An 11,177-nucleotide genomic window follows, 5' to 3' on the forward strand; every position below is an offset into this window, starting at 1 on the left:
CTAAAGCCTCCATCTCATTTTTTTTTTTGAGGTCTTCGTATCCCCAAGATAACACATCTTTATAAATGAGTAATAGGTCTATTAGCTTACCTCTTTCAAAAGAAGAACATGACTTGCCAACTATTATCCACTTAGGTTCAAGGTTTGTGCCCACATTGACCTTATCATACTCCCTAGAAACTTTAGAATGTGGGGGTCTCTTTGTAATCGAGCTATCATACTTATTTGAAAATAAATATTTTAAAGAGACAAGACCCCTTGGGATTTTGTTCTCCTTTAATTGAACTACACCATCTTCATTATTTAAATCTAAGTAGGATTGTTTGCAACTATTATTTGAACCTTCAAAATGTAGATTAGAAAAGTATTTAACACAAGCCAGGAAATTTTCAATTTGGTCATCATTATTAAACACTTTCCAATGGTCTACATTGTGAAGAAAACTTGGTTGGTAGATCATTTCAATTCTATAACTATCTGTTCTGAAGTTTGGATGAGGAAATAGGAGCAAAGCTAGAACCGCCAGAGAATTTGCACAAGTGTTGTTATCCTAGGAATAGCTTCACTTGAAAATACTTCAAAAGATTCTATCACATCCTACACTTGATTTCTACAGTGTACAAGCCTTGCTTTCTTCACTACGTACATATTTCTTTTTTTATTTAAGATTAGTTCTACATCTCCCCTCATAGCCAAATATTTAATTCTTCTATGCTTTGCCTCTTGTAAGTCAAGCAACAGGGTTTTGTATTTTGCAATGTTATTAGTATTATTGAAATCAAGTTTGAAAGAAAAATGAAAATACTCTCTTAATGGAGATATTAATTCTTGAATTAGAGCTGGAATAACTTCTATCAAACTCCATTGTTGATCATTAATGACTCTCTTTACTTGAACCTAATGGTGGGCCAATGTCATCTCCTGAAAAAATGACATAATTCCCAAACTAGCATTATTCATACTAGATTTGAGCCTTAGGGTCGTTAGAGGGATAGCTAGTATACTTATATTTAAGCTTAGGTTCAAGTTTTATCTTATTCTTCCCTATGGCTATGATAGATTTTGACTAATCCATTTTCACTTACCCTCCCATGTCTTTACAAAAGTTTCTACTAAGTAATATCCCATAACTTGTTGAAATGTTTGTAACCGATATGGTTAACTTTATGCTCTTGTTAGGAAAAGCAACCAAAATCGTCTGTGCATCGTTTAATTGACTCATAAGAGGTACTTGTTCTGATCCATTGAATAACACTCCTCAAGATTTTGGTGAGCATGAGTCCAAGAGCTTTGGCAATAGAGTCGGGCATTATGTTGTCTGATGCCCCTAAATCAATTATACAATTGCTTAGTTTTTGGCCATTTAATAGCAAGGAGATAGAAAATGGGTAAGGTTTACAATTTCCTCCATTGGATTCTGGTACACGTGAGACTCCAAGACTTTCAGGTTGTTTAAAGGGTATTTGAAACAAAGATGAAAGTCTAAGTAGGGAGAAAAGTTTCTTCAAAGTGATTGGTTTGAGGATTTCAGCTAGCTTCACCTTTGACATATTTGACCAATTTTTCGTGTTCCCTGTGATTTGATCTTAGGTATTTAATCATTTAAATGGTTCCAATAGATGTCACACAAAAATCTTTAATATCAAATGTGGAAGAAGGAGGACTTTTTTCTTTTCCTTGTTGAACTTTGACATTTGTCACTTTTATATTAGGAGGAATGTCTTTCACCTATTCTTTTCCTTTTGGTGTCATGAACAAGCCAACCCTAGGCAAAATTTGGGATTGCTTTGGGTCCTAGTTAGAACTATGCAAGCAAGTTCATTCAAGGTAGCTAGAATGTATCTCCTTTCATTAGAATTAGGCTCATATTCTAAATAAAATACATCATGACTTCCTAAACCTTATAGATTATCTTTTTCTACACATGCTTCCCCAAGTTCATCCTTTGTGGAAACTATTTGTAAATATCTTAACCAATTAAGGTATGTTTCTTAGTCATGATCATTAGTCAAATGGAAAGAACACATGACTTCTTTACTTGACACAACTTTAATATGCATACGAGGTTGTGGGTTGTTATGTGTTGGTGTAAATAATTATTTACTATTTGTACTTAAGTTTACTTAGGTTAATACATTATTTTAATATTTATTTATTTAATCACTTGGGAATATGTGCACTCTTGTGAGTTGTCATGTTGACAACATAGGAGTTCACACCTCTTTTATTCACATGGTGTTGAAAACATCTCCACTTGAGATACACCTCATCATTCTTATCCTATCATCTAGAATGATGGATAAGACATGTGCTTAGTTGTAATGCTTATCTTATCTCTTGGTTCTTTCTAGAGAAATTCTAGGTGTTTCCTGAGAAGCCTTTATATACATGCACTCCTAGTGTGTACATTCATCTGAATACAATATAGAGCAATGTATGAGAACATACTCTGATATATTGATCATACTCCTTTTTTGGTCTACAGTTGTTCTTGTGTTTGAGTTCTATGATCTTGGGTGAATCTTTCCCTAAGGCAAATTCTTACATGGTATCAGAGCTATACCAAATTCTTACATTGTATCAGAGCTCTTGGAGAATTTCTCTTCACATAGCCATTTGAGACCATCTTCTTGCTTCAGTACCTCAGCCCAAATCTAGAGTATCACAGTCATTGGGAGCGTCTAGAGCCAAAGAAAACCTTGCCATTATGTCCAAAATGTCGATTCGGTAAAATTTGACTATAATTTCGCCTACCCTAGGCATAGTCAAAATTGAGGCAATTTTTTTTGCAAACTGACACTCGAAGGACCGATTTGCAATATTGGTATGATCATTTCAGATCTGTACATTTAATTTTCAAATCTGCATTTTTTTCATCTGCATCTCTACTATTTTTTTTGGATTTGCATTATTTTTTGGAATTTTTTTGGCCATCGGGCCATATGAGAGATTTTTTGCAGGAGAAGATTGGTGCTTGCTAGTGCAAATCAGATATTTGCATCACATTTAGAAGGTCAAAAAACCCCCAAATCAAATTTTATTTCATCCAAATTAGACATCTGAGGCAAAATCTAGAGCCATTTCATTTTTGGAGGCGCAAAGAATGGCGATTCAGGAAAAATGACAGTAGAGGTAATTTTTAAACGATGATATCTCCCTCATATAAACTCCTTTTTGGGAATTTTTTTTTTTAGTTTTGGGGTAGGATTTCGTGATCTACACATTGGTGCAGGAAGTTAGACATCTATGTTCTTGAATTTTTCTACAACTTGCAAATCTCAAATTTTACCACTTCAAATGCTCTGTACAGGCTCATCTAGACACATAATCAGGTTCTATTTTTTTTTGAAAGTGCTTTTTTTGTCTACTTTTCAGATTTGTAATCAGATTATATGTTTTGTGGACAAAAATATTGCTTTCAAAAATAGGCCCTAAATTGGAATGTGGCTATCGCACTAAGTGCCAAATCATACATTTGGGGGAGGGTTTCTTTGATTCTCTTTTGCATTTTGGGGGGTTCATTGATTATTCCATCATGGAAGAGGAATATTTAATTACCTTGACACCAAATAACTATCAGGAATGGAGTCAATTGGTTATCCCATATCTCAGTCAGTACAATGCACTGTCGTATGCGAGAGGACTTTTATACAATGAGGACACATGTTTCATCCTTTGTTGTGCACTCTTTCTCTATATGGATATGGAGGTTATGGATTCACTTGATGACTTGAAGTCAAAATATTTATATGATATTTGGATCTATCTTTGGGAGCTTTATGAAGGTCCACAAATTCCTCCATTTCCAAAAGATCTTTTACCTCTAGTTGCAGCTGCATCCTCTCCAAATGAGATCACACCTCTAGATGCTCTTGTTGCTCCTATTGATCTTGTTCCAGCCACAGATGCTTTGAATTCAATGTAGCAAGACACTCCATGTCTTCCTACTTCACCTTCATGCAACGACTTCCTACCAAACATTGCACAGTTGTTTGTGAAGTCTCACATTGAAGATGTGGGCGAAATCCTACATGATATTCATCTTTTCTTTGAGGAAAATTCTTCATCCATTGCCACAATGATAGATTCATGTACTTCAACACAATAGGGTACACTTTGTCTTTCAATTCTAGCCTCAGGTGATGACTTCTTGACTCACATTTTAGGTTTGTTCATGGAGTCACACATTGTAGACTTGGCAGACTTCTTTGATGATATACCGCTTCTCTTTGCTGAAGATGATCCTTCTACAGCTGTTGTGAGGGCTCACTCTAACCCTCATGTCCTTTCTCTACATGATTAATCTTTACAAGCTGATGTGATTGTGGATCCTTATGTATAGCAATTTTTGGAGGTCTCTTTTTCATTTGAGGAGACAGATTATTCTTTGAAATAGGTTATATCTACATCCTTGCTAGATCTACACTTCTTCTCAGTAGTTTTGGAAGGAGCCACCATCAATATTGACATAGGGACACTTGAGTAGGTTTCAAAGATGCCTTACATCATCAAGATTCTTTCACCATACAGGGATGGATCTCTTTTATGCCCTTGCATCTGTTTCTTCCAAAGGGGAGGAACATCATTCAGTGGTCATGGATCAACTTCTACATTGGAGCATTTCTCACTGGTTGACACCTTACTTTTAGGTGGGGGAGAATACCTTGTCTGCTTCTTCTCTTTTTTGTGGGGGACTCTTTCCTCTTAAGGGATTTTGTCCTTCCACTTCTCTTTTAATGTATGTTGTAATGGGGGGGTCTTGATTACTCCATCCATCGATGCATCTCTTTTCATCTCTTTTTTTAGGGGAGGGGTTTTCCCACAAGGTTTTACCTCTTTCTCCACTTTATGAGAGATTGCAGTTGCATTATGTTAATGGGTACCTAACATGGCCTAGTAGTAGAGGCCCATCATGCATTTCATCCTAGTTTTCATAAGCTTAAGGGAATTCCCCTAAGTTGCACTTAAGGGGGGGTGTTGGTATAATTAATTATTTACTATTTACACTTACTTAATTTTACTTAGGTTAATGCATTATTTTAATAGTTATTTATTTAGTCACCTAGGTGTATGTGCACTCTTGTGAGTTGTCATGTTGACAACATAGGAGTTCGCACCTCTTTTATGCACATGGTGTCTACAACATCTCCACTTGAGATACACCTCATCATTCTTATCCTATCATCTAGAATGATGGATAAGGCATGTGCTTAGTTTTCATGATTATCTTATCTCCTGTTTCTTTCTAGAGACATTCTAGGTGCTTCCTGAGAGGCCTTTATAAACAGGCACTCCTAGTGTGTACATTCATTTGAATACAACATAGAGCAATGTATGAGGACATACTCTAATATATTGATCATACTCCTTTTTTGATCTATAGTTGTGCTTGTGTTTGAGTTCTAAGATCTTGGGTGAATCTTGCCCTAAGGCAAATTCTTACATGGTATCAGAGCTATACCAAATTATTACATTGTGTTTTCCCATGAGGTGTGTTATATTTTTGTAACCCATATCTTGATAGGGATTTTGGTAAGGAGAGTTGGATTGCCTTTGTCATTTTAAAGCAACCACACCATTCACTAGCCTTTGAATGATAAATTCTATAGCAACTGATAACAAAGCACCCAATGTTTGAAGATCCCTTTTCCATTTGCTAATAGTAATGAATACATCTTCAAGTTCAATAGTTGATCTCTATGTGATTACCAAATCTTCAAGCCCATCCCTTCATAGGTGGAAACTAATATCACGGGCAATCTCATTTAAGAAGAAACCTTTGTCATTTTCACCATTAGGTCTGGATGCTACATGGATTTTCTAAACAATTTTGTTAAATTTTTCCACAAACTCCCTCATGAGCTCCTGTATCTCCTTCTTTAACTGTGCTAGTTGAAGCAACAAGGTATGTTCATCACCTGGCATTTTAAACCCTACTTCAAAGGTCAACCATTTAATTCCAAGTGGTTATGGATGCCACAAGAAGATGATGGAACCATTTGGTCATTGTATCAGTAAGAGTTTGAACAAAAAGATGGACAACCACATTTTCGGTGGGAACGTCCAAGATACCACAAGATGAATGAAATTTTATCAAATGGTCCTCAATAGTTACCCTAAAATTGACATTAAATTTTGGTAAAACATCATGATCTCCCTTTGGAATAGCCCCAAGGTTTTCCCCTAGGTTCAAAGGGCCTCTTGTTTGCCCCCAAAGATTTAAAACCATATTTGGAAACACAAAGTTTGTATGTTAATACAAATAGGTGTGATCGTTACTGGTGTGGTCAGGGCTTGTACTATTGCTAAAGGTTGAGAAACAAGGGGTGGGGAAGAAGGTCTACTGACATATTTTATCTTCTTCTTTCTTCTTAGAGCGTGAATTGGGGAAAAATTCCATCTTCTCGTAGTTTCAAAATCTTTGTTGATAACACCTTCGTACCTTTTGATCCTAGTATACTTTGGTTCAACCAATTTATCACACAATTATGAGATTTAATTTCTCATGGGGTTTTGAGCAATCCTTTCCACATCTTCCCTCTCTTGAACATGAATACCTTTCAATCTTTCACCTATTTCTTTCTCTCTTTAAAGGGTTATCAACACTTGTTGATACTGATAATTACTTGTTCTTAAGTTCCAATCCACCAAGTTCAAATCTGAAATAAGTTCTTCACATGTATCATGAAATCCTAGATTGGGTTTTAGTACAGGGAAGATGTCAGCATGTGGTAGAACCATTGTTAATCTTCAAAAGAAAGTTTCAAAGCCAAATAAGTCATCAATTATCCAACTCCCTGGCAGAGTCACCAACAATCTGTTGGTGAACACATTTTTCTTCTTAAGAATATCTTATTAACAAGACTTTATTACCCTATATCTAAAGACAATGTAGGTTCACAATAGTTGGGCAGGTTTAATGGTTCATCTCCCTCTGAATTTTATGAGGTAAAACTCCCTTTATTGATCTTCAATGGATCAACTAAATTAATACATGTGATTGCTTTTAACCAGAAAGCATGAAGGTTGCACATCCTATTCTTAGCTAAGGGGCATAAATAAATGAAGTTTACTGATAACTATCAAAGGGTTGGGCATTGAGGGAGACCCTCCCGATGATCTAAAACTATAAGTATTGAACTCTTAGATAGAATAAAGGTTAGAAAAAGAAGCAAAAAAGGAATACTTAAGTTTTTGATATCTTCTAAAACTGATCAATCATTGGATTAATGCTACTAAGATAGTTTTTGTCCTTAACATTGAATTGAGATAATAAAAGTTAGTTTATGGGAGAAATTTGAATTGTGTTATTTGGATGAATTTTTTTTGTTAAAGATCAAAGATCAAAGCTTCTCACATTTTCATGAATTTTTTTTGTTAAATATCACACAATATCAAATGAATTCATCACAAAAAAACACTTCAAGACAAGAACATAGCATAGGAAGAGAAAGTAATTATTCATAAAGAAATCTTCCTTTCCATAATCCAAATAACACAATTAAAATTTCTCCCATAAACTAACTTTTATTATCTCAATTCAATGTTAAGGACAAAAACTATCTTAGAAGCATTCATCCAATGATTGATCAGTTTTAGAAGATATTCCTTTTTTGCTTCTTTTTCTAACCTCTATTCTATCTAAGAGTTCAATACGTATAGTTTTAGATCACTGGGAGGGTCTCCCTCAAAGCCCGACCCTTTGACAGTTATTAGTAATAGTTATTACAATTGAGCATTTCAAAAGAGGAAACATGTCCCAAATGTTTAAATAATTTCAGAGGAAATTAAAGGAAACTAAAAGTAAGCAGATGGACTACATCTGAAATCCTCCACTTGTTCATCCTCACTGGCCAGAACACATGCCAATTTTTAGTTGTAAAAGGCACCCACAAATTCCTACAAAGCATTAGAAGTAGGAGTTTTGAAACTCAATAGCTTAATTATCCATACATTCATGTCTCATTTCATCTTCACAATCTGTTCAACATATTTTGAGAGATTCTCTACACACAAAGCCAACATGGCTTCTATTTGAGAAACCTTAAATAAATCTGAGGCTGTAGGGTTGGTCCTTTCTTTTAATTCCTTCATATCTTCTTCAAGTATCTTGATTATTGTCTCCAAGTACAAACTCCCCTCTTCATACTATTGAGAATCTATAGGGTTTATAATTTTTATGTCCTTGGCAAAGTCATTGTGCATACCCTTAATCTCTGCCTAAATGTTCAATACTTTCGTGATAGCAAACTTAGTTACAAAGCATCTCTAGACCATGTTCTCTTAAAGGACATATAGCATGGTAGAATCCACAACTTTCATGGGGTTCTCAACCAAAAACCTCTCAACACCATGCTGTCTACCTTGTTGATCTAGGTGACCATGATAGTCCACTTGGCATTCTTCCATTTCCCACACCAGGAATTGAGTCTTCACTTCTCCAAGTAGGGCTTCAACATTGTTGAAGACCACAATATATTCTTGAATGAACCTTTTCCCATTTACAATTATGCTATTAATCCAATCATCCATTGCTAGGGCTACCGATTTACCATTTTGTAACTAGTTCAACAATTTTTGACTCTCGAGAGAATATGGATCAAAGCTTTGTGGCACTTGAACTAGTGGAAGTGCCCCTAACCCATTGAAGGAATCAATGTATCCCTCCATGAAATTAATTATTTACTTAATTTAATTTTTCTCCTTAGCATCTTTTTGGGATTAAACTAGCATTTCTTGAGTTGAATACGATAGCATGTGCTCTTTAGTTCCACAATTCAAGATCCCAAGAGAAACTTTGGTCACTTCAAAGTTTCCAACGTTCAAATATATAGAACCTTCTTTTGGCTTGTAGAGATAAAATTCTATAGTGACTCTCCTTGTCTTAGAGTTTTTAACCATGTGTGCTATATATTTTAGTTTCTATAGCTTAAGAGTCTTGGAACTATACTTACTAACCATGTCTTGAATAGGCACCACTACAGGAACCAAGATCCATTTCTTGCTAACTGAACTAGTAAGCCAATTAGGAACTGGTGGTGGTGGTTTGGATTTACCTGAATTTTTTGTTGGGGTTATCAATTCACTCACTTCTTGGGTAGCACTATTCATAACCTCTTGAACCTATTAATCACAAATTTTTGAGTCTATACTATGTTCTTTATCTAAGTTTACCTCCACAGCTTCTTGAGTGGCCATCTTGCCTTGCTTCTTGGATTTGATATCTATTCTAACTCTTTGCACAATGGGTTGGTTTTTCACTAGTTCAAAGATTGATTGATTCAAACCCCTTTTATTACTTGCACATTAAATGGAAACAAAAGTGTTAGTGATTGGTGTAGATTGTACACTATGGTTTAAGTCTTCTAATTGAACTTGGACCATCCCATGTTTTGCCTTCAATTTCAACCATGCTTTTGTGCACTCAATAACTACATCAGTCCCTTGAACTATGTCATCATCCTCATTTTGAGACCAATCGAGGGTAGGCATGGAGACTATTGCTTGAGCCATGAACTTGGGTTTAGTCAATTATGAACCTTCCTCTTGGACCATGGTGGAGCTCAATTTTTATAAATATTTTCCACCTTTTATCTGCTTTGGTTATAAGTGGATTTTATTGACTTATTCTTTATGTTGCAAATTACTTATCATTTTCATAGCCTAGGTTGATTATATGGTGGTGATCAAATAAAAAAATTGCTTATTTTCTTTCTTTGTGTTTGCCAGAAATCATAATTTACCATCTAAATCAAAGATGTCTATCTCAAAATGAATTCCTAGGGCTTACACATTACATGGAAATCCCTATAAATGGATCTTGGTTTTGACTTTCTTGAAATTCTATGACATATGTGAATTTTTTATATAGCACTATAGCTACAGTGACGAAGCATCAAGTATCAATACATACTGTAGCGAGCAGGGTCATTTTCAAAGTTGGGCAAAATATCGCTATAACATATAGCGATCAAGTTCATTGCTATGCAGAGAGGACATATTGTTAATATAGCGATGAGCGATAAAGAGAAGTATATTGCTATGACTTTAAGAAATCATTGATAGCCGAAGAAATGAGGTTTTGGTTTTGGCGATTAGTGATAAGATTGGTTCATTGCTATGTGCTACAACAATAAACCAATATGATAAAAACAAGGATTTCTATTGCCTATAGTGATATATCAAAGTTGATCACACATCGCACTTGGAGAAATATGAACATAGTGATAAGTGATGGGAATTTGTGTATCGCTATGTACTATAGCGATAGGATGAAAAATTTCCATAAAGACTAAGCTTGTGATTACTATACTCTATAAATAAAATACCTATTAGAGGTCATAGGTAGGGGATTTCAAATATAGCGATGGGTGATAGGGTTATCAATATTGCTATAGAGATAAGTGTGGAATGAAAAACAAAATTTCTATTCAGGGGCTAATGCATATCGATCAAACGTGTGTGTGTATTTTTCACCAAAAGCTATGACGATCAATTATTTGAAAAATACTTAATGAACTAAGGAAGTAATGACAGGAAGTGATCATTGACAATCTATGTTATATTATAATGATAAAAAACTTTATGGCTTTGACTCATGGGGGGAAATAAATGCACAAGCACACAAGGCATTTATACTAAATAGGTAATCATTCCTTATAGAGCTATAAGGTTTTTTCTTGGTGCACAGAGTTTGTAGCAATTTGATTCAGAAAGAATTTTTAGAGAAACATGGAGAGTTCTAGTTTGACACCGAAGAGGAATGTTGAGAAAGTGAAGATGAGTAAAACTGAGAAGAAACAAAGAACGGAAGATGAAGTTCCTCCCAGAAAGTTGAATGAGGACTTGATTGAACAGATGGATTTTGCTAGGCCTAAATCCAGAAGGAGTAAGTTTTTCTCTCTTGAAAAATTGGAAGACAAATATAGTGAGGTAGGAGATGTTTGGACAAGGATGAGGGGTCATGAGCTATTTTTGTACCATTATGTCAGAAGGAATCACAAAGCACATATTTTTCATCCATGGGAGATGAATTTAGGAAAATTGATTTTGTCTAACGTATTTGTGAATGTTGAATTGTTGAAGGTTATCATCAATAAGTATAATGTCGATATAGGTGTATCTATGACAATGCGGGGGAGAAATTTATGGAGATTTTAATTAATTCCTTTAATGAA

The sequence above is a fragment of the Cupressus sempervirens genome, chromosome 10, assembly GCF_028749045.1.
Source record: "Cupressus sempervirens isolate cs-2001-9-10 chromosome 10, ASM2874904v1, whole genome shotgun sequence".
NCBI lineage: Eukaryota > Viridiplantae > Streptophyta > Pinopsida > Cupressales > Cupressaceae > Cupressus > Cupressus sempervirens.